The sequence below is a fragment of the Monodelphis domestica genome, chromosome 5 (assembly GCF_027887165.1).
Source record: "Monodelphis domestica isolate mMonDom1 chromosome 5, mMonDom1.pri, whole genome shotgun sequence".
NCBI lineage: Eukaryota > Metazoa > Chordata > Mammalia > Didelphimorphia > Didelphidae > Monodelphis > Monodelphis domestica.
In genome coordinates this window covers 235,821,492-235,828,810 of record NC_077231.1, presented here as the reverse complement: position 1 = coordinate 235,828,810, position 7,319 = coordinate 235,821,492, and the positions used below count along the sequence as shown (strand labels likewise).

The window sequence follows — 7,319 nt, the reverse complement described above, 5'->3', positions numbered from 1 at the left end:
TGTTAATACAGGGCTACCTTTGACAAGCCCAGATATATATATAAAATTAAAAAAAAAAAACCTTCCGAAATGGAATGATACTCTTACGATTGTAGCTCCAAAGTAATGTCAGAGAGTACAGGAAAGTTATCTGCCAGCCCAAATCAAAATGCAGACATTTCCCATAGAAGCCAATTTATTTTTTAAAAAAGGGGGGAAAAGGTGGGGAGGGGGAATTAAGCAGAATGTTGGAAAGGCAACAACAGGTTCAGGAGAGGAAAAAAGACCTCAAAGCACACACAATTGAAGCTATAATAACATTAATTATTATACTGTTGAGTCTCATTAAAGAAAAACATACTGTAGCTGTACACAGCCTACAGGAAAGCAATGATCTGGAGTTATAGTGGAACATGACTGAACAGATAAGATACAGATTCACCATTGTGTGTTCTCCGTATTGCTTCAGCCAGTATCATTGAAATGTCAATAACCTGGATTTTAGAGCAGTGCTTCATTTTGTCTTCTTGTGGAATTGTATTTGTGACCACCACAGCCTCAAATGCCGCATTATTAATCCTAGAAATAGCTAGAAGATTCCATGAGTCAGAATTGCATAAACTTTGGTGGCTCCAGCAGACAGTAACTTATCTGCAGCATGGCATATTGTGCCACATGTATCAGTCATGTCATCCACAAGGATGGCTACACGATCCTTCACGTCACCAACCAAAACCATCCTGTCTACTTCATTTGCCTTCTTTCTTTCTTTATGAATCAAAGCAAACTCCACATTCAGTCTGTCAGCAATTGATGTCACTCTTTTAGCTCCACCAGCATCTGGAGACACAATGATACAATTCCTCCATTCTGCAATATTTTCTCGAATCCACTGTAAGACTGCAGGTTCTGCATACAAATTATCCACTGGAATATCAAAAAATTCCTGTATCTGAGAAGCATGGAGAACTATTGTAATGATATGATCAGCCCCAGCCACGGAAAGCATATTAGCCACAAGTTTTGCAGAAATTGGAGCACGACACTTGTCTTTTTTTATCTTGTTGGGCATATGGAAAACATGGGATCACTGCAGTCACCCTGGATGATGATGCAATTTTGCAAGCATTGATCATAATGAGAAGTTCCATCAAGCTATCATTAATTTCCCCACAGCCGCTTTGGATAATGTAGACATCTTCCCCTCTCACACTTTCACCGATTTCTACACTGGTCTCCTGATTGCTGAATTTCCTAGTGATTACCTTGCCCAGTTCCAGCCCCAATCTGTCTGCCACTTTCTGGGACAGGTCCTGGTGCGAGCTGCCACTGAACAGCACGATGTTGGGCATGGCTGGCGTTAGGCGGGAGACGGCGGCGGCTGCTGAAGCTGTTGCTTCTGGTGGCCTCAAGCTCTAAATTTAAAAGGTAATGAGGGTACTCCTGAGCAGAAGTGAACCTACTTGACCAAGAAGGAATGAAAAGAGCCTGACCAATAAATTAAAAGGATATAAAAGACTATTAACGTTAGCCTCCACATTCTCCAAATCAAAACTTCTGGAAGGTAACCCGCAGGCAGTTGGAGTTTAGGAATAACCTCAAGACACATTTCTGCACCCCCTACCTCTATTCCTCTTATATTTCAGTGCCCCCTAAAAGAAATAAGGGAGAGCTGTCATCAGGGAGTAAAAAGGAAATGATAAAGAAGAGACTTTGAAGGATAGAAAGGTAGTTCAGTGGAAAGAGAGCGAGGACTGGACATGGGAAGTTCTGGGTTCAAATGTGACCTCAGATACTTTGTAGCTGTGTGACCCTGGGCAAATCACTTAACCCCCATTGCCTAGCCTTTACCACCCTTCTGCCTTGGACTGATACTTAATATTGATTTTAGGGCAGAAGATAGAAGTTTAAAAGAAAAAAAAAAGACGTTTTGGGACTCCCACCCGGCACATGACCCGGCCTTCAACAAAGTCCCTACTTGGCATTAGCCCCTAATACCTACTCACTGCCCACACAAAACTGGCACAGCTCCTATCACATGGCTTTAATAGACAATGATATTTGTTGAAGCCTATAATAAAAGGAATTATGTTTCAAATTATTTATCACTGTGTATAAGGAATTATTCTAAGCATGCCAGGGAATATAAAAAATATAAAGACAACAGCAAAAAATTCTATTAAGTACCTGTTATATGCATGGTACTATGCCAGGCCCCAGACACAAAAACGAAATAAGAAGGAGCTTACCATTTAATATGATATGAAAGACAAGATGGGGGAAAGAGAAGGGAATGAAGAATTTATTGAGCCTACTAATGTGCTAGGCACTGTGCAAATATTTTCTTGTTAGAAATACATAAATAACTCATACAGATAAAAATGATTTTTACATCAGCAACTACCTACCAATGACCTGTTTCCTTGTCACATCTATTAAATCCATATGAGAATAGTCCTGAGGGAATCTCTGATAAAGATATATATAAGGGTAAAGGTAGGTTTTCAGGGATGACTTTCCATAGCAAACCACATATTCTTAGCCACACAAATGACTCGAGTAATATGGACTACAAAATACTCCTTTGTTGGTGGTTTATTGATTATCAGAAAGGTTAGGATGTGGTATATTGATATAGTTTTAAAGGTTCTCTACCCAATTTCTTTTAAATAAGGAATGATGCCCTTCCATGGTCCTGAATCCTGAGTCAAAGTGGTACTACATTGTTTTATAAGAAAGAGTTTGCCTTCTTGTGTTGGAATCTCTTATTTGTGTATAGATCCTTCCTTCTTCTTTCCTTCCTTCCCTCCCTTCTTTCTTCCTTCCTTCCTTCCCTTCTTTCTTCCTTCCTTTCAATCTGTTTTCTTTGTTCGTTCGTTCGTTCGTTCGTTCCTTCCTTCCTTCCTTCCTTCCTTCCTTCCTTCCTCCCTCCCTCTCTCCCTCCCTCCCTCCCTCTCTCTCTCTCTCTCTCTCTCTCTCTCTCTCTCTCTCTCTCTCTCTCTCTCTCTCTCTCTCTCTCTCTCTCCCTCCCTCTTCCTTCCTTCCTTCCTTCCTTCCTTCCTTCCTTCCTTCCTTCCTTCCTTCCTTCCTTCCTTCCTTCCTTCCTTCCTTCCTTCCTTCCTTCCTTCCTCCCTCCCTCCCTCTCTCCCTCTCCCTCCCTCCCTCCCTCTCTCTCTCTCTCTCTCTCTCTCTCTCTCTCTCTCTCTCTCTCTCTCTCTCTCTCCCTCCTTCTCCCTCCCTCTCCCTTCCTTCCTTCCTTCCTTCCTTCCTTCCTTCCTTCCTTCCTTCCTTCCTTCCTTCCTTCCTTCCTTTCTTTCTTTCTTTCTTTCTTTCTTTCTTTCTTTCTTTCTTTCTTTCTTTCTTTCTTTCTTTCTTTCTTTCTTTCTTTCTTTCTTTCTTTCTTTCTTTCTTTCTTTCTTTCTTTCTTTCTTTCTTTCTTTCTTTCTTTCTTTCTTTCTTTCTTTCTTTCTTTCTTTCTTTCTCTTTATAAACACTTGGGTGTCCACCAGCTGCCAGAAATCTTGACATCATACTCAAGAAATTATCCAAGAAAAGTGCCCTGATGTTCTTGAACAAGGGGGGGGGGGGAATAGACACTGAAAGAGTTCATAGAACACCCTCTACACTAAATCCTCAAAAGACAACTCCCAGGAATGTAATTGCCAAATTTAAGAGCTTCCAAGCTAAGGAGAAAATTTTACAAGAAGCCAAAAAGAGACAATTCTGATATCAAGGAGCACCAATCAGGATTACACAAGATCTGGCAGATTCCACACTTGCAAGGCTCAGAATTTGAAATTCAGAAAGGCAAGAGAATTGCATCTTCAACCAAGGTTCACCTACCCATCAAAACTGACTATATACTGTAAATCTTGAAATTTCTTAGACTTGTGAATGTTAAAAATTTCCACATTGAGGAATCCTCCATTGGAACAAATTCCCTACTGGAAACATTCCCCATTTTGATGTGAGAACTCGCCAGGATCAGAAATGGGAGGACCTCTACTCCACCCGTACTTAAGACTGCTTTAGGGGAGAAAACTCCTTGCTAAACAATGAAAGTACTTGGACCCATGCTTATAATAAGGCAAGGAGTTCTTTGAGCCATGCCTGTTTTTTAGAATTGATACAATGGGATGCTAGGTACCTAAAAGGGTCAGGCAAGTTTTTTTCTTAATGAGATTAGTCGACTCAGCTGTGTTTTCTCTGGTTCAGACTTACTGAGGGGATTAGTCAACACAGCAGAATTTTTTCTGATTCAGACTTACTGAGGAGGTTAGTCGACTTAGCAGGAATTCAGATGGGCTGTCTTTTAGAAAACATCTACAGTGATTGGTAGATGGAAGAACTTAGGGGAGGTGACATAGGACAAAACCTCCTATATAAGAAAAGGAATCTCTTGAGCAAGGGATCCTTGGAGGCATGGAGATAGGATCCTTGGGTCCTTGGAGATAGATCCTTTTGGAGGAGGCCCTTTGAAGATCTCTTGAAAGGAAGTCCCTTGGGAGGCTGACTCTGGCTGGAACTCCCTCTGGGAAGATTCTGTTCCCCAGACATCCTTGCTTAAGACAAATCTTATGGTGAGTGATAACTGACTGGTTTCTCTCTTAAGGCTTAGGCCTGGGTTGGCCAGGTCTGCCCTGGCCAACCTATTTTTTCTCATTAATTCCTTTTCTCTCTCCTTCTCCTTTTCTTTAATTCCTCATTGTATTATTAATTAAATTCTCTAAAAAACCCAGTTGACTTGGGCATATTCATAATTTGGGAATATATTCCCTGGCAACCACCTTATATTTGATTTTAAAACAAAACACTGTAGTGAAAACATATTTCCTGCGGTCACAATTTACTCACCCTCTCTTATATCTATCATAATTTATATCTTCCACCATTTTAACTCACTATACTTTACAACATCAACCATTTTAATTATTACAGTTTAAGCCATATACTATTTTAATTGTTACAATACTTCTAGGGGAAAGGATGGACATTCAACAAAATAGAAGATTTCCAAGTATTTGTAAAGAAAAGACCAGAAATAAGTGGAAAGTTTGATATTCAAACACAAAGATCAAGAGAAACATGTAAAGGTAAATAAGAAAGAGAGGGGAAAGGGGGAAATGTTTTTTTTTTTATTCAAAGTTTCTTTTTTAAGGGCTTCAATAACATCAAATTATTTATATCAATATATGTGAAAATGTTATTTTTAACTCAAAATTTATATTCATTATTATAGTAATTAAAAGAATCATTCACAGGAACATATTGGGATAATAAGTGGTATAAGATGATATGCAAAAAGAAAAAGGGAGGGGGGAATTAAAGATGGCACAAGAGAAACTTGAAGAAATAAGATAAATAGGATATTCTATATACCACACAAAAAGGCACATGGGAAGGGGAGGGGAAGAATACTATTATTATAAGAAGGAGAGGAAGAGAGTGCTAATAGGTAATACCTAACCCTTACTCTCAGTGAAACCATTTCTGAGAGGGAAGAGCATCTAGATCCATTGGGGTATTGAATTCTATCTTACCCTACAGGGAAAGTAAGAAGGGAAAACTAAGGAGGGTGGGGGAAGGTAGTAGAAAAAGGGAGAGAAAGAGAGGGGGGAAGGAACTTAATGGACCTAAAAAAATAATAATAAGGGAACAAAAAGGGAGGGGGCAGAAGGGAAGCATATAATAGGTGGGGTTTAGGGGGATTTATTAAAAGCAAACCACTGTTTTAAAAGGATATAGCAAATGAAGAAAGGACAGAACTAGGAGAGAATATCAAAATGCTGGGGAATACACAAGTGGCAATCATAACTTTGAATGTGAATGGGGTGGACTTGGACTCACCCGTAAAATGAAAACAAATAGCAGAGTGGATTAGAATCCAAAATCCTACCATATGCTGTCTACAAGAAACACACATGAAACAGGTAGACATTCACAAGGTTAGAATAAAAGTTTGGAGTAAAATCTATTGGGCCTCAACTGATAGAAAGAAGGCAAGAGTTGCAATCATGATATCTGACAAAGTTAAAATAAAAATAGATCTGATAAAAAGGGATAGGGAAGGTAACTACATCCTGATAAAAGGTAGTATAAACAATAAGGAAAAATCAGTCATGCACCAAAAGGGATAGAATCCAAGGTTCTAAAGGAGAAACTAGTGGAGTTGAAAGAGGAAATAGATAGTAAAACTATACTAGTGGGAGACCCAAACCTACCACTATCAAATCTAGATAAATCAAATAAAAAATAAATAAGAAGAAAGAGGTAAGAGATGTGAATGAAATCTTAGAAAAATTAGAGTTTAATAGATATATGGAGAAAAATGTAGGGACAAAAGGAATACACCTTCTTTTCAGCAGCACATGGCACATTCACAAAGATTGACCATGTACTAGGGCATAAAAACATGGCAAACAAATGCAAAAAGGCAGAAATAATAAATGCAACCTTTTCAGATCATAATGCAGTAAAATAATAACCAGTAAGGGTACATGGAGGGCCAATTCAAAAATTAATTGGAAATTAAATAATATAATTCTACAAAATTGGTTAGTTAAAGAACAAAACATAGAAACAATCAATAATTTCATTGAAGAAAATGACAATGATGAGACATCCTTTCAAAATCAATGGGATGCAGCCAAAGCAGTACTCAGGGGGAAATTTATATCCTTGAGTTCATATATTAACAAATCAGGGAGGGCAGAAGTCAATGAATTGGGCATGCAAATCAAAAAACTTGAAAACGAACAAATCAAAAATCCCCAGATGAAAACTAAATTAGAGATCCTAAAAATTAAGGGAGAAATTAATAAAATTGAAAGTGAAAGAACTATTGAATTAATAAATAAGACTAGAAACTGGTATTTTGAAAAAACAAACAAAATAGACCAAGTACTGGTCAAGCTAATAAAAAAAAGGAAAGAAGAAAACCAAATTAACAGTATCATAGATGAAAAAGGAGACTTCACCTCTAATGAAGAGGAAATTGAGGCAATCGTTAAAAACTATTTTGCCCAACTATATGGCAATAAATATGGTAATCTAGGTGATATGGATGAATATTTACAAAAATATAAATTGCCTAGATTAACAGAAGAAGAAATTGAATTCTTAAATAATACCATATCAGAAAAATAAATTATACAAGCTATCAAAGAACTCTCTAAGAAAAAATCCCAAGTGCCTGATGGGTTCATAAATGAATTCTATCAAACATTCAAAGAAGAACTAATCCTAATACTATACAAACTATTTGACAGAATAAGCAAAGAAGGAGTTCTACCAAATTCCTTTTATGACACAAATATGGTACTGATTCCAAAGCCAGGCAG

General features: G+C 37.9%; 1 pseudogene; it reads right to left on the bottom strand.

Moving 5' to 3' along the window:
• Positions 1-250: 250 nt before the first annotated feature.
• Positions 251-1,344, bottom strand: LOC100016650 (ribose-phosphate pyrophosphokinase 2-like; annotated as a pseudogene).
• Positions 1,345-7,319: the final 5,975 nt, after the last annotated feature.